The sequence below is a fragment of the Geotrypetes seraphini genome, chromosome 2, assembly GCF_902459505.1.
Source record: "Geotrypetes seraphini chromosome 2, aGeoSer1.1, whole genome shotgun sequence".
Classification (NCBI taxonomy): Eukaryota; Metazoa; Chordata; class Amphibia; order Gymnophiona; family Dermophiidae; genus Geotrypetes; species Geotrypetes seraphini.
Genome location: NC_047085.1, coordinates 420,338,949 through 420,359,545, shown reverse-complemented (window position 1 = coordinate 420,359,545; position 20,597 = coordinate 420,338,949). Strand labels below are relative to the sequence as shown.

The 20,597-nt window shown below is 41.1% G+C and overlaps 1 long non-coding RNA gene across 1 annotated transcript in view; it reads left to right on the top strand.

The window, feature by feature from the left end:
• The window catches only part of LOC117354156, a 46,230-nt gene extending 43,318 nt beyond the window's left edge, over nucleotides 1–2,912 (top strand). Inside the window, exon 3 of the long non-coding RNA XR_004538127.1 lies at nucleotides 2,846–2,912. This is a non-coding gene — a long non-coding RNA (uncharacterized LOC117354156). The remainder of the gene's footprint in view (nucleotides 1–2,845) is intronic.
• The last annotated feature ends 17,685 nt before the right edge of the window (nucleotides 2,913–20,597 follow it).

The following is a 20,597-nucleotide window of genomic DNA, read 5'->3' as shown; positions in this document are numbered from 1 at the left end:
GGAATTGGTGACTCCAATATGTTGTTAATCTTACCCCATATTGACCTCCAAAAGTTAAGTATCAAAGGACAATAGAACAACAGATGATCTAGTGTCCCAATGTCTAGATGATAGTGCCAGCATCTATTAGATTTAGAACTGTCTAACCTGTGTAACCTAATCGGGGTCCAAAAAGATCTATGTAACAGAAAAAAACAAGTTTGTCTCATAGATGCTGTACATCTTATTCTCCAAGTCCAAATACGTGGCCATTGAAATGCAGAAATATACTGTTTTATCTCAATGCTCCAAATGTCACGAAGACCATTTTTGGGTTTTTTTATTCAAGAAATCAGATATTAATTTATACCACCTAGCATTTTGTTGAGATTTGTGATTATATTGTATGTCACTTTCACAAAACAACCCCCAGATATAGTCTCCCATCATATTCTCATTATATTGTCCTTGGCAGCGTCATTCAAAGTCCAATATATCCTGGTGGAAGCACTCGCCTTGCTCCTCTGAGTATGCTCTGATGTTCTCTTTGAATGTCTCAAGATGAGCATGAATGGCATGGACCATCCATTTTATAAGGCATAAACAATGCTGGAATAGCTGCGTCAGGGGTTTCACTGCATGAATCAAATTAGAAATTAATTTTGGAAGCATACGCCAAGGTGAGGACACACTTGCTGGCTGCCTTGCTAAGAGCAGATTGAAGCAGGGGGGCTGCTCACCCAGAATGCTTAAAAAGCAAGCAACCAATAGGAAGCATCCCATAATCCACATGGAGCTGTACATTTGCTTTGAGGGAGCCTATTGAAGAAAACTACAATATTACACAAATTTTTAGCTCAAGAGCACGTCTCGCCTTTTAAGGAACAGGCAATGAATTCTTTATAGGAACACTAAATAGCCTACTTCCATGAATATGGGGGCAGAACAACCTTCAATTGGGGCACAGAAGATATGAAGTGCTTTAGAAATTACACAGCATATGTGCATGTCACTCTATGCAATAGTTAATCATTGTATATAGTATAGATTATGAGTATCTTTTTTGTATGTTACCTACTTCACAAATATAACTAGCAGTGGAATGTGTGGTGTTCCGGAAATGCTATCAGAGTTTCGATGTTCATATAATTTTGAATGCTGAGTTGTGAAATGTCCTAGCTCAATTGTTGGGGAATCTGGAGCGTGTTTTACAGAACTGAAAGATACAGGTTTGTGAAGAGATTTCTAACTTGTATACAGACTCCAGTCCAAACGTCACTCCCGCATAGAAGAATCTCTGAATGATACAATCAAATAAGTATAATGGCTGTTTTACTGGGTGGCTGAAACTAACTGGAGAACTCTTTTATGCATAAAGGACCCTTGGAACTTTTAAAAATATCTTTTATAGCAAATTTAAAGGCTGGGGAGAGAAGGACTGTCATATGGTAGGTGTGATGTGCAGAAATGTCACTTTGGCTTGCTCCCTTCCCAAATACGTATATCTTGTGTTAAAGATTTATAAGAATCTGCTAGCTCTACCCTATATTGTACAGGGTGGGGCCATGGGAGGAGAGAAGAAGGGAACAGAATGAAGTTGTAAGAGGCCAATAGGCAGGAACAAATCAAATAGACAGTGGACAAGATAAATAGTTTTTATATAAACCATCAAATTACTATAAATGAAAATGTGGATAATATGTAGCTAAGAAGCAAGGATAAATAAAATAAAAATGTTAATTGGTTTGCTAGAACACCATAAAGGCGTGCTCATTTAAAATATATATAATTGCTGATCTGGAAAATAATCCCCTGGAATTTATGCTGACAAAAAAATGTTAATCTTGGAAGTGAAAGAAAGTGCGTAAGATGCCCTTAAGCTGATCACCAGTCTGCCAACAGATCTTGAAAGACCTGCACCACATTTTAAAATCCTAAACTCTGTGGGATCCTTTTACGAAACCGCGTTAGCGTGTAATAGTGCGCGCTAATTTGCCGGCCACGCTAGCTGCTACTGCCTCCTCTTGAGCAGGCAGTAGTTTTTCGGCTAGCACGGGGCTTAGCGCACGCTAAAAAGGTAAGTGTGATAAAGCCACTAATGCGGGTTCGTAAAAGGAGCCCAGTGTGAAGCGGTGATTTAAAAAAGAAAATCTAATTCTAGAAATTATATAGGAAGACATAGAGAACAGGACAAGTGTAATGCCCCTTTGTGGCTTCGGTATTGTCTAGATTCAGTGGCAATAGCCAAAGCTGCTATTGGTCACAGTGAAGGGGGGGTTGGTTTCCCCTAAACCAAGACATACATTGGTGTATAACATCACAGTATTGAAATCAGTGAGTGTGTTGCAAGTACCTCAGCCAAGATGGATCTTCACAAGTTTTATCTCAAACTAACTAGAATGTTAATTGCATAGGACTTATTTTTTTCTAAAGCAATTACATCATTGATCATATTTTTAAAATTCTCTTAAAAACAACATTAGAATATTTTGTTCTAAAATCTAAAGCTTTATCTTTTTTTTTTTTTAATGTTAAATGATTAACAAATATATGCTTCCCCCTCCGTATTCGCAGAGATAGGGGATGTTATTTGCGGGTTTTCTGTAAAAAGCCCCCAAAAGACACAAAACCATGAATAACCTTACCTGTTCCTATGAAGAAAGTGCCATGATTTTCTCTGAGAAGATCGATTTTCTCTGTGCATCGCTGGGAGCAGCGACTTCCTGTGATGTAAATTTGGGGAGCGCAGCCTGCACACAAAAAAACCACAAATAACCGAAACCTCGGACAAAGAAACTGCAAATACAGAGGGGGAAGTGTACTGCAAAGTACCGGTACTTAATAATAGTAAACTGTTATGTTGCAGGATCTAACTTCAGAACTGTTCCTGTGTGTTAGCAAGGCTACAGGTTTCTTCATCAGAAAACATCAGGTAAATGCGAAATATAATTTCTCTCTACCCTTTATCTTTTTTTTCTACCTCAGTAATGCATTCTGTAGAATCATTTTACATCTGCTCTCGCAACCTGACTATAGCAAGAGGCAGAGCTTGACTGCACTCAGATGAACCAAGTGTTGCATTCTTTAAATTTGGCTTGAGTACTCAGATACCCTGATGATACCTTTCTCAAGTTGAGACACTACATCATCTATCTCAGTCCTTGAGATTAGAGAGAGAGAGTGTGTGTGTGTGTGTATACCTTAGAGTTGATCACCAACCCATAGCTGCATACACAGTGAGAAATCCTCCTGTGATGTTTCAAGGCAGAGTACAGGAAGATTAGAGTGCAATGTGATTATTATTGGAAGGGATAGAGGAAGTGAGATATGCTAGTACTAGGGCTATAGCCGTTTTGGTAGCAGGAGTAAAATTGTGGAGTAACTTGGTGGGACACTTGACGATGGTTAATAACATAGAGGCCTTCAAAAATATTTGAAAACATCCCTTTTTATTGAGGCTTTTGAATAAATAATAAATAGTGATTTCAAGAATTGTTGCTGTTTTAGAATGATATAAGAATTATTTGATTGTATGTTTTGGCCCTGATTCTCCAAAAGTGCGTCCCGATTTTAGGCAGCTGTAGGCATCCTACAGCTGTCTAATCAGCCAATCGAGATGCACGTTTTTTAAAAAAAATGCTCCCCAGATGGGTCTTGCCCGTCCAGCCAGCAGGCACGCCTGTTGGAAATGAGGCGGACCCGCCCCTTCCCGGCCCATCCCGCCGAAGTCTAAGGCCTGATTGGCCCAGGCTCTAGAAGCCTGGGCCAATCAGGCCTTAGGCATAGTGGGTCCGCCCATCCCCACTAAGTCTAAGGTCTGATTGGCCAATCAGACCTTAGATTAAGTGGGGATGGGCGGACCCGCTATGCCTAAGGCCTGATTGGTCCAGGCTTCTAGAACCTGGGCCAATCAGGCCTTAGACTTCAGCGGGATGGGCTGGGAAGGGGCGGGCCCGCCTCATTTCGACCAGGCATGCCTGCCGGCTGGACGGGCAAGACCCATCTGGCTGTAAGAACAGGTTAGTTTGGTGGGGTGGAGGTTTGGGGGTTGTTAGCGCCGGGGGGGAGGAGGGATTGGGCACCCTCCTGCCAGCGATCGATATTGTCGTGGGGGGGAGAGTGCGTCTTCAGACAGGAGGGATTGGGCACCCTTCCTGCCAGCGATCGGACAGGCCGCGGCCCACTATACTTATCGCGGCAGAGAGATCCCTTGCCGCGATAAGTATAGCGGCCGCGTCTACTTACAATGTAGACCAGCATTTTGCTGGCCTACATTTTAAGCTTCTCCTCTACTAGGGAGACGCGTAGGTTCGCCTAAGGCCCGCCTAAGGCCCTTAGGCGAGCTTAGGCATCTTGCGGGTCTCCCTAGGCTCCCGGAGGCGCCTTCAGGCCTGCCTGGGGAGTATTTTTTTTAAAAAACGTGCATCCCGATTGGCTGATTAGACAGCTGTAGGACGCCTACAGCTGCCTAAAATCGGGACGGCACTTTGTTTTATGTGATAAGATTTTGCTAAATGCTCTGCCAGGACTCTACAGATAAGTTTGATAAAATCTAAATTAAACTATTTAAATATTTAATTATTTAAGACTACTAGTTTATAATAAGTTTCATTCAATAATACATGAGCCGATGAAGAAGTGTAGTGGTGTTCAGCTCCATAAGTTTGGTATCTTGGAGTGCCGCTTCTGAGGGCTCTACACAATTGAATTGTCATGACCAGACTGCAATATTAGTTCCTTTGAAAACGTGAGTAAGCAGAGTGGGCAGACTTGATGGGCTGTAGCCCTTTTCTGCCGTCATCTTCTATGTTTCTATGTAAACAGTATTGCTTTGAATTTATAAGTTGCTTTATGTGAGATACCACACCCTTGAAATTGTCTTCAGCCGGTTAATGTAATTAATCTAACATCAGGGCCTGCTGATCACGAACTTTGTTGCTTAAACTGCGAGCGTTTGTGGTCATTACTTTCCAGTTACCTTTCCGTGGCAATCTCATTTTTGGTATAGTTATTTGTTTACTTTCACTTCCTGTTGCATTGCTAAGTGAGTTGCTAAGATTGTTGTCCACATTGCTATCTTTACTACCATAACATCTTGTCTTTTGCTGGAGGTGGCCACCATAATTGTGCAAATTGCAGAAGTGTAAATTGCATAAACATTAGCAATGGGAAAGAGGAGCTTGTTATGAATGGTAACTACTTGTATATTTACCTTAATTTCCTCTGATATTTGGGCAGCAACCTTACTAGATTAAAAAAAAATGTTTGTGAGACATGAGGAATGAAGAAAGACAATAGATTATATAAGTAAACTTGTAGGCTTATTTACCTAGGATGAGAGCAAGAAGATAACAAAAACTGAGTTGGATGAAATGCTTAAGTTGGTATGTCTGGCAGCTGTGTAGACACAAATAACTGGATAGACTGGATGGGCCGATTGGTCCTTTTTCTGCCATTGGTTTTGGTGTTTAAGCAAATGCCTCCAAAGTTTAAAAATGATTGCTTCATAGCAGAGAAAAAGGTTTTAAAAATCAAGGTAAATAAACAAGTAGTTATCATGCATAACAAACTCCTCTTTCCCATTACTAATGCTCAAGCAATTTAAACTGTTGCAATCAGTGGGATTTATGCGGAATGATCTTTGAAGACTTGCCAAAGTGTTCTTCAGATCTGTACTTTTTGGCATCATACCACTATTGAATGGTAAAAATGTAAGTAATCAGATATGAATGTTATTCCTTGCATGTTGTTTTCCTTCCTCCTCCTTTATCTATAAGAGCTACCTGTCCTATTTAGCACATAGCTCCCTCAAGGATGGGAAAGAACAAGGAACCTTGGAACACTGGTTGAGGCCTCAGCAGGGCAACATTTTGACAGCTTTAGCAGGTACTTACATTAATATGTTTAACATTAAAAAAACATAAAATCAACTTATAAACCGCATAACAGTGAGGATATATGCGCTTTACAAAAGATTAACTTGTAATTACAAATAGAACAGAGAAAAAATTTAGTTACCCCAAAATCTAGAAAATAGATGGTTCTTCAAATATCTTCTGAACTCCAAGTATGAAGTAGATACAAAGAATAGTTGTCTAAAATCTTTGTCCCAAAGAGCAGCCTGATATGATAATGTACGTTCATGATGTTTTTTAAATTTGCAACCCTTCACTGATGGATAACTGAAAAAAACACGAGCTTTGCGAAAATATTTTGGATTAGGGACTGTGAATGCATCTAACAAGTAAGAGAGAGCCTGGCCTGTTATAATTCTATAGTTGTAGAGGGCAACTTTCAAAGTTGTTTACTACTACGGTGTTCCCCCGTGAATTCGCAGTTCGCGGCTCGCCAGTAGAAGGAAGAAGGTGTTGATGCCCCTGTACAGGTCATTGGTAAGGCCCCACTTGGAGTATTGTGTTCAGTTTTGAAGACCGTATCTGGCGAAGGACGTAAGAAAACTTGAAGCGGTCCAGAGGAGGGCGACGAAAATGATAGGAGGCTTGCGCCAGAAGACGTATGAGGAGAGACTGGAAGCCCTGAATATGTATACCCTAGAGGAAAAGAGAGACAGGGGAGATATGATTCAGACATTCAAATACTTGAAGGGTAGAACAAAATCTTTTCCAGAGAAAGTAAAATGGTAAAACCAGAGGACATAATTTGAGGTTGAGGGGTGGTAGATTCAAAGGTAATGTTAGGAAATTCTACTTTACGGAGAGGGTGGTGGATGCCTGGAATGCGCTCCCGAGAGAGGTGGTGGAGAGTAAAACTGTGACTGAGTTCAAAGAAGCGTGGGATGAACACAGAGGATCTAGAATCAGAAAATAATATTAAAAATTTAGGAATTTGGATAAAAAGTACATTGGAAGAAACAATGAAGGTAAATGAAAAATCCTTATTACTAAAGGTTACAGAATTGTGTGAGCAATGGAATCCTTTGCATTTATCCTGGTGGGGAAGAATTCAAACAGTAAAGATGATGATTTTACCTATAGTTTGTTACCAAATGAGTATGTTACCAGTTTATTTTCAAGAGTCCTTTTACAAAAAATTAAATAATATTCTGACAAAATTTGTTTGGCTTGGGAAAAAACCAAGAATTGCTTTAGTATCGTTGCAAAAACCAATTGTGGAGGGTGGGGTAAATTTTCCAAACTTTTATAGGTACTATCAAGCCTATATATTGCGTCAAGGTATGTATTGGATCCTCCCTGAGCTTATAGATCATCAACCGGATTGGTTATATTTGGAACGGAAACTGGTGTCCCCTATAAGACTTCCACATGTATTAAGTATCAGATTTCATAAATATGCTAAGGACAACATAATTTTATTGGATACTTGGAAAACAATTAAATTTATTGTTAAATTAACAGAGGTTCCAATAATGAATTCTACTTTACAGTCCTTATGGTTAAACTCCAAGATTCAAATAGGCAGTGCTGGGATCGCTTGGAAGAATTGGATGCAGGCAAATATTAGGACATTAGATGATCTTATTTCTAATGGTAATCCGCTTGAGTTTTCACAACTGCAGCATTCATTTGGTATTTCGAAGACTCAACAATATAGGTGCTTACAGTTGAAGCAGGCTATTCAGACGGGGTTCCCTGAATGGAAAAATTTAAAAACTTATTTCAGCTTGCAAATCCTTTGCTACCAAACAGATTTAATAGGACATCAGGCTGCCCAGTGGTATAAATTGATTTCTGGATTTTTGAATAAAAAACCAAAAAATAGTCTTAGAGACATTTGGAGTATCGAGATAAAACAGTATATTTCTGTTTCTCGTTGGCCACGAATTTGGACTTGGAGATTAAAATGTACAATGTCAGCATCTATGAGACAAACATGGTTGTTTTTATTACATAAGATTTTTTGGACCCCCGTTCGGTTAAACAAAGTAGATAGTTCTAAATCTAATAGATGTTGGCATTGTCATATTGATATAGGGACTTTGGATCATCTTTTGTTTTTTTTGTCCATTGATACTTGGCTTTTGGAAGTCGATTCCTTTGACATATGAAGCAATAATTTCTGGAACGATTCTTCATGTTAAACCCACTTTGGATAAAAATAATAGTCGCCTTTTCAAGATTTTATCAGTAATAGGGGTTCAAATGATCACATCTAATTGGAAACATCATGATAGGATTAATTTTAGTTTTTGGTGGGCAACATATAAATATGAAAAGATTATGGCAGAACATTTAGGGTTTATCAAATCCTTTAATGGGGTTTGAGGTCCATTAACTAATTTTGTCACATTATAATTAAAGTGATTCTTTTTTCTTTATGTTAGATTCCTTTGCACATCCAGGGTGGGTTGGAGGGTGGGTGGTGGAATATTTATTTGGAAGAATAAATTTATTTTTTTTCATTTTTATAATATTGATAGTATAATATACATCATTACTGTTTATAATTAGGTTAAGAAGGGATTAAAAATTGTTTAATGTAATAATCCTGATGTTAATAATGTATTTTCATATAGTTTTTCTGATTTTTCAGTTGTATACATTATAAAGTTCAAAATATCAATAAAGAAAGTAAAAAAAATAAAAAAAATAAACTAAGGCCAGTACTGGGCAGACTTGCACGGTCTGTGTCTGTATATGGCCATTTGGTGGAGGAGGGGCTAGGGAGGGCTTCAATGGCTGGGAGAGTGTAGATGGGCTGGAGTAGATTTTAACGGAGATTTCAGCAGTTGGAACCCAAGCACAGTACCGGGTAGAGCTTTGGATTCTTGCCCAGAAATAGCTAAGAAGAAAAAAATAATTAAAAAAAAATTAAATTGAATCAGGTTGAGCAGACTGGATGGACCATAAGTTCTTATGTTCTTATCTACATAGGGAAATAATGACATAAGCAGAGTCTATGGATATGACTAACATTACGTTTTTACTTAACTCACATCTTTTCATTGGTACATCATAGTGAGTTATTCTTTATCTGCCGTCATCTACTATGTTACTATGTTTCTCTGACCGCTTCTTCCTGTACTAAAGTCGGGCTACACCAATCAGGAGCTGCGTGTCAAGGCAGCTCCTGATTGGTTTAGCCCGACTTTAGTACAGGAAGAGGCGGTCGGAGCATACCGCGAGTGATTTCTTTTACTTGCTGGTGCTCCAGGTACCCTCTCCTGCCTCCCCAGGCTTTTGATATTTGTGGGGGTTCCTGGAACGGAACACCCACGAATATCGGGGGAATACTGTACTACTATTAATTTTTTCTAGCGCTACCAGATGTACGCAGTACAGGACAGAGTTACAAAGGAGACAGTCCCTGCTTGAATGAGCTCACAATCTAATCAATCAAAACAGACAAACAGGATGCCAGGATAGGTAGCAGTTAGCAGGAATGGTTAAACTGCTGGCCAGGGTAGTGAGCAGAGGGCTGCGGGGAGTAGCAATTTAGCTGAGCCATTCTCTAGTTGGCTAACTGGTCACACGGTCTTCCATATTGTGCATACTTTTAGCCAGTCTGTGAGAAGTCATTCCTTGATGACTGTTTAGGTCAGGGATGACATTAATGTCTACACATGTCATCTTCACAAGTACACAAGCTATTTACACTGGGTTGACTTTGTTGCTCAGGAGAGCACCAGAGGTAAACCAAAATAGAGTATTTATTTAAAAAAAAAAAAATCCATCAAGACTTGACGGGGGACTGTGTTTCAGCATCAACAGCCTGCCTCAGAATTAGAAGCTGGTCTTTGCTACTAAAGCTGCTCTGGTACCTGACATGGCGTAGCAGAATATAGTGCAGCAAAAAAAACAATTGATCCCTCTCAAGTTTGGGAATATCAGTAACATACAACGGAGGGATTTGCAAGATATTATGACTCCTGAGGCAGGCTGTTGATGCCAAAACACAGCCCTATGTTAAGTCTTGGTGCTTTTTGAATAAATATTCTATTTTGGTTTACTCCTGGTGTTGTCCTTTTTTTTGGAAAGGCCTTTTGTCCGATCCTACGTGATACCCTAGAAAATGATACAGTCATTCTTTATTGGGATTATGGCCCTCTTTTACTATGTCGTGGTAGAGGTTTCTACTGCGTCCTGGAGCGCTAAATGCTCTGATGTTGCTCCGATACTCATAGGAATTCTAGATTGCGACAGGCCGGAGTTAGCTTTGATGGTGACTCCAGCAGTGGGGCAGTATAGCTGATACCAGATGGACTTCTATGGTCTGAATCTGTATGCAATAAGACGGATATTATACCACATTCATATTGTCTGAATATAGGTCTTGCCTATCTCGGGTAGGGAGGAGGGGAAGACATCTTATAGTGGAACTTAGCAAGTAAAATGTAATAATGTACTGGATTGTTGGTTCAACATTGCCTTGATAATGAATGTGACCGTTGGGCAGACTGGATGGGTTGTGCAGGTCTTTATCTGCCATCATAGCCTAGAAAACTGAGAGGAGAAAGGTGCCGTTCAATATTGCAGCGCTACAAGGAATAGATGTTAATCTGTCTTATTTAATATCATTTCTCAAACTCCTAAGTCATGATGACATGGTAGACCTTGACGATTAATTTTAATGTAAACATTAATTAATTCATCTCGCATTTGGGTCCTCTTAAACCAAAGGGGGAAAAAAAATCAACATAGGAAGAAGCTCTTGAAAAGTTTTCGCAGTTTTTCTGGCATGTTGTTTTGATTTATAAAAGCTTCAGGCAAAAATTTTTGTCAGCTGGTTCTTAGACCTTGACTTAGCTGGGATTAATTAGATGCCAAGTATTTGTGAAATTCTTCTAGTCTGTGAGTGTGTGTGAAAATAAAAAAGAGTAAGAAATTAAAATAAAAGCCATGGCAAACAGAAGGATTACAAAGAGATTGTCTTACTAAAGTACGGTAAGCTTTTACACTTTGGCCCATATTCTATACACAACGTCTTAAATTAGGCACCAGTAGGTATCCTATCAGCACCTAACTTAAGTGGTAAAAGCCATTTAAAAATGATTAAAATATAATTTAAAAAAAATGTTGGCGCCTTCCAGCATCTAGAAAGATGGCACCTTCATTGCGTCTATAGAGATGTCTTAGAACACCTAAGGTCGAAGTAGGCATGGTTAATGCCAGAAATGACCTTAGGTGCCTCCATAGACATGATTCTCATTAAAGGTAGGTGCCAGAAATGTAGGCCTTTAAAACCCTACATTTCCAGTGCCTACCTTTGACAAAAGCCACAATTCTGTAAACAATACCACTGCATGACTGACATGCGATCGGTGGCTGTTTATTAGGCAGCTGCTGATAACGGCGCTGTTTACTGAATCTGGCCCTTACTACAGTTTAACGGGCACAGTTAATGCGGGGTACGTGCAAAGGCTGTGCAGTAATTGTCAGGGACAGTCCCAGCATGTCCTTTGCAGTTACCACACAGAAACGGTTTTTACCATGCACTAAAACTGCAGTAGTGTGGATGCACTTATTGCCACCTTCTGTCATGCCACCATGGTAGGAGCAACTGCACTCGTGGTAATACCACACACTAACTTAACACACTTTAAGTTCTACATCCTCAGCCCTATATGTCATGTCTCTCTGTTCAAGTTAGATTGCAAGCTCTTCTGAGCAGGGACCGTCTATTAAATATCAAAATGTACAGCGCTGCATACACCTTTCAGCGCTATTTAAGTGATAAATAGTAGTAGTATTAGCAGCACTCTATAACTTACTCCTTCACTTACAATTGTTTCAATGAAATGCTAAAGATACTACCAGAGAGGCTTAACTGTTTGGTCCTCTGCATATATTACAGGAACTATGGACCAGAGAAAGGCTTTTTCCTCCTTCAGCTCCGTTTCCTTCTGCTACCTCTTCTTTTTACCAGTTCTACCCCCTACAAAGACAGACCTTCCCTTTCTCTCGTTCCTAACCCTCACTCATTAAAATCTTCTGGAGATTCGCTGACAAATAGCCCGGGCTATACCATTGTGATCACTCCTGGAGGGTGATAACAATATAGTTCAGTCCACTCTGCTCTGACAATTTCAATATGCATTCTGCTGGGAGGATTACAGACCTCAGTAAGAATGCCCAAAGGTTCCTTTAAACATAAATGATGTATTCATCAGACACTATAACCTGATTTCTAAAACATGTTTAATTGCAAACTGTCAGTGAATCCACACCAGGTCTGTTTCCTCTGTACTATTTTGCATATTTTGATTATCAGTGTTTTCTGTAACCCGCTTGCAAGTCTCTCAAATTGTGCATGCTATATCCTTCATCCTTTGTCTATTATGCAAGCTCTGGCTGATAAATATATATGTGATATTTCATTACCACTGACTGTCTCGGGGCTAGAGAGGTTATAGGGCTCATAATCAAAAGTAAAATATGTCCAAAAACCAGCCCAAGTCGGTACTTGGATGACTTAAAAGACTGGTCGTCCAAGTGCTGATAATCGAAACGGCTTTTTGGACGTATCTGGGGGCTTTTTAGGCCTCAGAATCCTGCTGTGCGCCCAGAACTCAAAGGGGCGGCTTTGGAGGAATGGTTAGGGTGGGAGGTGGGCCAACCTAGAATAGTCGTCCTGCAGCGATAATCAAAGGTTTGACGAGACTTCCTGGAATACTGTGTGCAATTCTGGAGGCCGCATTACCGTAAGGATGTGCAGAGGCTGGAGTCGGTCCAGAGAATGGCCACCAGGATGGTCTCGGGACTCAAGGATCTCCCGTATGAGGAACGGCTGGATAAGTTGCAGCTGTACTCACTTGAGGAACGCAGAGAGAGGGGTGACATGATCGAGACATTCAAGTATCTCATGGGCCGCATCGAGGTGGAAGAAGATATCTTCTTTTTCAAGGGACCCATGGCAAAAAGGGGGCATACGTGGAAAATCAGGGGCGGGGACACCAGGAAATTCTTTTTCACTGAAAGGGTGGTTGATCGCTGGAATAGTCTTCCACTTCAGGTTATTGAGGCCAGCAGCGTGCCTGATTTTAAGGCCAAATGGGATAGACACGTGGGATCTATTCACAGAGAAAGGTAGGAGAGGGTCATTGGGCAGACTAGATGGGCCTTGGCCCTTATCTGCCGTCTATTTCTATGTTTCTATGTTTTTATGAACTTATGTTGTGACTTAGGCAATCTGAAAACAGGTATAAGTGCCCAAAAGGTATCCAAAGTAACCAGATAACCACTGCAGAAACTAAGTAAAGATACCCACACACTCCACCTGTGTTCACTGACCCTGTTGCACCCCCACAAAGATCAGAATAAAAACGTACATACCTGCCTCCGGAATATCAGCATTTGGCATAGGAAAGCCTAGTAGACCTGCACAGAGGTGGCTTAAGTAATTTGTGGGGGGTGGGCTAGCGAACCATAGAGAGGAGGACCGAGGACCATAAGCCATTTTAGCCACTACATTCATGGTGGAAACTGTCAGCCCATCAAAAAAAAACCCACACCCTACTGTACTGCCTTATAGGTGGCACCTGCAGCCATAAGGGCTATTCGGGTTGAAGACAAGTGGGTATAGTGCTTTTGGGGGGTATTTTGATGGGGGGGTCACAATGAACTGCAGGGAGTTGTGGTGAGATGTTTATTTTTGTGAAGTTCACAGCAGTGCCTTGTAAGGTGCCCCACTACTCTGTTGCCATATCTGGATGGCCAATCCATCACTTTGCTGGCCCCTCCCATGTCCAAAAGGTCTTGTTCTGGGCGTTTGAGACTTGGATGAATATTTGGCAAGAATGTGGTATAAAGAAAGATGACCTGTCGGTCTAGACCAGCGTTCTTCAACCTTTTGACACCTGTGGACCGACGGAAATAAAATATTTTGTGGACCGGCACCAGTCCGCGGACAGGCAGTTGTAGAACACTAGGCTAAGTTGTACCCATCTCCATCCAATCTCTGCCCCAGACACCGCCCCCATAATAGTACTAATTGTAACACCATTTTTTCCATTCATTTTTCATACACACACACACACACACACACACACACAATATAATCATATTAATAAAACATAATGGTCAACCACAACATCAAAATACACAAAGCACACTGTATGCTTTTCAACATTCATTCCTACCAGAAAACAGATAACCCCATGCAAATGCAGGACCCAAACCTCAAAGTACTAATATTTACAAACAAACCCTAAGATGCAAGACTCTGCAAGCAGTACAACCCGAGGAAAAGAAACAAATGCATTTCTTCCTGAACAGAAAGCAGATATAAATCAATCACTAAATAAAAAGATTAAAGCATTCCCCCTTCCGTTGTTGTCTCTCTCCCTCCATGCTGTGCCTTGCCTTCTGGCCTGCCCCCTGGAGTTATCTTCGGGCCAGTTCACAGTGAGATCAATGCGGCGACTTCGGGCCGTCTCCCAAGTGCTGCATTGCACAAAGCTGTGGGCAGCGGCTCCTTGCGCGTATCCCATGCCTCATCTGGAAGCCTTCCCTCTGACGTTGTGATGTCAGAGAGAAGGCTTTCGGTTCAGGCACAGGCCATGCGTAGGAACCTTTTCCCACGGCTTTCTGCACTGCAGCTCTCAGGGAGCCTGCCCAAAGACGCCGCGTTGATTGCACCATGGACCAGCAGCTGAAGAACCCTGTTGGGCCTGATGGACCAGCAGAAAATTTCTGTGGACCGGCACCGGTCCATGGACCAGCGGTTGAAGAACGCTGGTCTAGACGATCAAACGGCTGGACATAGTAGACAATTTAAAAATATATATATATATTTTGGATGTATTTTTTTGAGAATGGACTTTGGACGCTTCCGACTTTGAGCGACTAGCACCCTAGGTCTAAAACAGACTTAGACGTTTCTTTTGATTATGCCCCTCTATATGTTCAGTTATTACTAAGGCCATTGGATAAAGGCATTATAGTGAACGTGTTTGTAATTCTAAAGAAGGTGAGGTTGTGTTATAATCCCACTTACTTCACAATGAAGTCAGGCCACTGGATCTAAGTGATGATGAAAAAAAGAGATACATAGAATGGTATCGTCATTTAAGTGATAGTTTCAAATGAGGTAACCAAAAGAAGTTACTGCTTTTTTTTAATAATAATGGAATTTTCTTATATATGGGAAAACATGAAATTTTTTTCAGTAGATACATAATCTAAAACATCATTTCAGTACCTTGTAACAACCTGACTGTCTTTTTATGCTTTTTCCCCCCCTTCTCTTTAATATGTTCTGATATTCAAGCCAACATTTATGACTACACACTGGAAAGGCTGAAATGCCAACCACTGGAATGTTTTCTTTCCTGTACCAGCATCTCTGTCTCTGACCGACTTCCTGGTTAATGTCTAGTAATGTCTCCTCCCTGGTCTCTTGTCTGGCTCCATCTCTTGTTGCTGTGGCAATTATGGAATTGATACAGGATAAATGTGTTTATAAACTGTGTATTACTCTTCTAGGCAATGCTTTCTCACAACATCCACATCTTAGACATTTTTGTGGAATGCAAGCTGATTTCCCACTGTCTTTGCTGTGGGATAAAATATGAATGCCTGATCTTCAAAGGATGCAAAATGGCAGGAGACACAGATTTTAAAATTATCATAAATGCAAAACAAGTATGTGATAGAAATGGTAGAAGTAGACCTTGGCATTATGGCTAATAATAGCTTCATCTACTCTTGTGGAAAACAGTGTTTGGAGTAGGATTATAGTTACTCCATCTTCAATAATCTACACCTACCTATCTTTATTTAGTTAAAATATTTATAATCCGCTTTTTTAAATTTTATTCTTTATTCATTTTAAAAGATACAGAAAGTGCTTAAAAAAATACAATTAGTACCATAAACAGCACTTATAACTAACAAATAGTAATAGAAATACCTTTCCACCCTCCCCCTCCCACCCATCCCAGATGTGTATAAAATTCTATTAAAAATGAAAGGCTTGTACTAGGGAATGGTACCCAAATCTCTTTAATTTTTTTACAATGACCAGTTTATTTCCGAATTCATATGTTCATATCGATAGAATAAGCATAGGGATTCCCACCAAAAGATATGATTCAATCTATCCCAATTCTTCCAATTTTTTTGTGATCATCTGTATAGCAATTCCAGTCATAACAAGAAGTAGTTTATTCTTAGCTGCAGAAATTAGAGACTTGGGTTGTAATACAGTTCCAAATAGTACAATATCATATGACATTGGAATGGAAGTATCCAGTTTCCTATTAATTGTAACCCATATCGACTTCCAGAAGCTGAGTATTAAGGGGCAATAGTACAACAGGTGATCCAGTGTCCCTATTTCCAGATGACAATGCCAGCATCTATTAGACTTTGAACTATCTAATTTTTGCAAACGAACAGGGGTCCAAAAAATCTTATATAACAGAAAAAACCAAGTATGTCTCATAGATGCCGACGCTGTACATCTCATCCTCCAAGACCAAATCCGTGGCCATAAGTGGATCACAATTAACATACACAACCTTGAACACCTACATGTCTACAAAAGTCTAGATCACAGGTGTCAAAGTCGGTCCTCGAGGGCAAGAATCCAGTCGGGTTTTCAGGATTTCCCCAATGAATCTGCATGAGATCTATTTGCATGCACTGCTTTCAATGCATATTCATTGGGGAAATCCAGAAAACCCGACTGGATTCCGGCCCTCGAGGAGGGACTTTGACACCCCTGGTCTAGATTAAGAAAACAAAAAAATAAAACAAATTAAAATAAGGGTACATCGTATCATATCCATCAGCGAGAAAAGTTACATCATCATAACCAGAGAAAAGCACGATTAGCAAAAAAAATGTTGTGCCATGAGATAAGTCTTCAGTAAATTTTCTAAAATGTAACAAACTTCCACAGAATCTCAAAATACCTGTCAAAGCGTTTCATAAGACAGGGTCAGCAATGGAGAAAAAAACAGATTTTATGTTCAAACAATTTTTATTGATGCAAACAACATCAAATACAACATAAGAGCATAATACAATAACAATGCATCAAATAAAATAAAATAAGAAGCATATATACCCCCACCTCCCCACTTCTAGCCCCCCCTCCCAATGGTATTCTCTATTTCACCTCATTATAACACATCAATACACTCTAGGATACCCATCTTAAAACAGATTTTATAGTCCTCACATCGTACTGTATTTCTTTTGAAAGTATCAAGCAACAAATGGTTCCCAGATCTCAATGCTCTGGATGGCCTGTACAGTATCAAACAATTAACCAAATAGTCCGGCAAGGTATCATAAATACCCTGTTGAACAACTTTCAGAATTTTAAATTGGATACGAAAGTGTATTTTAAAGAAAAGAAAATACCTAGTGCCTCTTCTATCAAACTGCGCTAGCAGTTTGTAGCGCGGTGAGCCGTGCTGAATGGCCCATGAGCGTCGGGAGCAGCACGGGCCATTCAGTGTGGCTCTCTGCGCTAAAAACTGCTAGTGTAGTTTGATAGAAGAGGCCCCAAATCTTTACATTTTTGTTTGGAGACATATTTATGCAAGTAAAAACCAGTCAAACTTTCATAGGATAGGTTTGAGAACTGCTTACACCGGGGCTTCTGAAATTTATCCCTGGTAACCTCAGATTTTGTTACCTGCTTTTTGGCAGTTTACTGGTAAAGCAAATAGAAATTGTTGAGATGAATTAAAATTAATACTACCCATTAATATGAATGAGATAAATTTATATAAATGGATCTCTAGTCATTGCAGATTTAGGGCTCCTTTTACTAAGGTGCGCTAGCGTTTTTAGCTCACGCAAGAAATTACAGCACGCTACACCGCGCGCTACGCATCTAGAACTACCGCCAGCTCAATGCTGGCGTTAAGGTCTAGCACACACGGCAATGTAGCGCACGCTATTCCGCGTGTTAAAGCCCTAACGCGGCTTAGTAAAAGGAGCCCTTAGTCATTCATTTTTATTTTGACCGTCCTGAAGACCCGACTGACTGGAGAGTCAACAGAACAGGTCTGAGAAACCATTGCTTAGATTTTTTCCCCCCAAAATAAGTATTTATTATTATATCATAAATTTATCAATTGCTCTGTCATGATACTGGGTGTTACTTTCATGTTTGAGATGATGATGATCCAACCACTTTGAAATTTTATTTTGAAATCTGTTTTTATTGGCAAAAAGAATAACAACCAACAACCACATGTGACAAAGTAGAATTGGTACATTTCCAACTATATACAAACAGAGGGTCCCCCCTCCCCCAAGAGGACTGGACTCTGATGTCCTCCTGGGTCACAAGGAGACCCCCCCCAAAAAAACAGACCCCTACCCCCCCAACCTCCCCCCCAAAGTCCCCAGAACAAAGGAAACCAAAGTCAGACAGGTGGGGCAGGATACAACTGCAATCTGTTCAAAATTAAGGAGTTGATATTAAGCCAGCTTTCAAGGTTAAAAAAATACCAGCTAACACCATATATACTTTGGCAAAAAATTGGGAGATACTAAAGTTTAAACCTCTATGACTCAGAAAATATCCTTGCTCTTTAAATCACAGAACCATAAATAATACAGTTTAAATAACACAAAACTAAATATTGTGCATAAAAGTGCTCAGACCATACCCTTGTGCTCAACTGAGGGCGAGCTGAGGTAACAACAGGACCATCATAGCAGTTCTTTGGTCTCAGGCTGCCAGAAAATCAATCAAAGTAAAGAAATATTGTACTCGGCTGTCCAGCGGTCATTCAGAACGCTGCAACACAGCAACGCACTCGCAACTCGTGAAAACTAACCCCCTCTTCTACGAAACCACGCTAGCAGTTTTTAGCGCAGAGTGCCGCGCTGCTCCCAACACTCATTGAGTTCCTATGAGCGTCGGGAGCAGCGCAGCTCCCCGCACTAGAAACTGCTAGCGCGGTTTCGGAGAAGAGGGAGCAAAGTAACCAAAGCAACAAAATAAACAAAATGCTGCAAAAATAGCTTCCCAGTGCTGAAGTGCCTGGATGCCAGTGTATATATGGTACAGTGTATATATATATATATAGCCAGGGCATAATCAGCTGTTCAGCCCACAATGTCGGAAGCTTGGTAAATGTCAGCAGATATTTGTGGGGCACAGGCATTTGAAAAGCTTGAGAACCCCTGAGGAAGCTGAAAACAGTGGACCAGCTGAGCTCCCGTTGGGTGAAGGTAAGTGCTTTTGCTTGCAGTCTGATAAGAACATAAGAACATAAGAACTGCCATCTCCGGATCAGACCCATGGTCCATCGAGTCCGGCGATCCGCACACGCGGAGGCCCAGTCAGGTATACACCTGATGTAGTTTTAGTCACCCATATCCCTCTATGCCTCTCATAAGGAGATGTGCATCTAATTTGCCTTTGAATCCCAGCACAGTGGATTCCTTAATAACCTCCTTTGGGAGAGCATTGCAGGCGTCTACCACTCGCTGCGTAAAACAGTACTTCCTGACATTTGTCCTGGACTTGTCCCCCCTTAGCTTCAAACCATGTCCTCTTGTCCTTGTCGCGTTGGCCAATGTAAATAATTTATTTTCCTGCTCTATATTTTCGATGCCTTTCAGCATTTTGAACGTCTCGATCATGTCCCCTCGCAGCCTCCTCTTCTCAAGGGAGAACAGTCCCAGTTTCTTGAGTCGTTCCTCATATTCCAAGTTCTCCATACCTCTTATTAACTTCGTTGCTCGTCTCTGCACCCTCTCCAACAGTTTTATATCCTTCTTTAGGTTGGGAGACCAATGTTGGACACAGTATTCCAAGTGTGGTCTGACCATTGCTCTATAAAGCGGCATTATGACTTTCTCCGATCTACTCGTGATTCCTTTCTTTATCATGCCCAACATTCTATTTGCCTTCTTTGCCGCTGCCGCGCATTGTGCCGACTGCTTCAGGGTCCTATCTATCAGTACACCCAGGTCCTTTTCTTGTTTATTAGGATTAGGATTTGGTCAGCATTTATTAATCAATGAGCCTGATATAGGTCCTCTGTGAATTGGTGATGATATTCATACTAGAGAATGACATGGGGAAAAATTCTGTCCCCTTCACCGCCCCGTCACTGTCCCCGCTGTCCCTTTCACCGCCCCGTCCCCGTCTTCAGTGTGTTCTCCTCTCCATCCCCTCACCCCCAGCACCCTTCACGCGGTCCAGCAGCTCCCTCCTGCCGGCCAGCTGTGCATTTCCCTCCCTCCCTCCTTTTCCCTTACCTTTTCTTGTTGAAACTGGCGATTTCCATAAGGCTATGAGCTGTATTACAGCCGGAGCCTTGAAGTCGTGCCGGGTTGCCTGCTAGAAAAGTCTCCTCCGATGCAACCGGAAACAGGAAGTTGTGTCAGAGGAGACTTTTCCAGCAGGCAACGCGATGCAACTTCAAGGCGCCGGCTGTAATACAGCTCATAGCCTTATGGAAATTGCCAGTTTCAACAAGAAAAGGTAAGGGAAAAGGAGGGAGGGAGGGAGATGCATGGCTGGCGGGAGAGAGTGGGCTGCCGGATTGAATGCTCGTTCACCGCACGTTCACCGCCCCGTCTAACCATTCACCGCTCAACGGGGTGGTGAATGGCCTTATCCCCGATCTCGTGGTGACCTTTTTTTTGGTCACCGTTTTGCCGGGTTATCCCGCGGGTAAAACCACCGTGTCATTCTCTAATTCATACCCCATAAGGCATCTG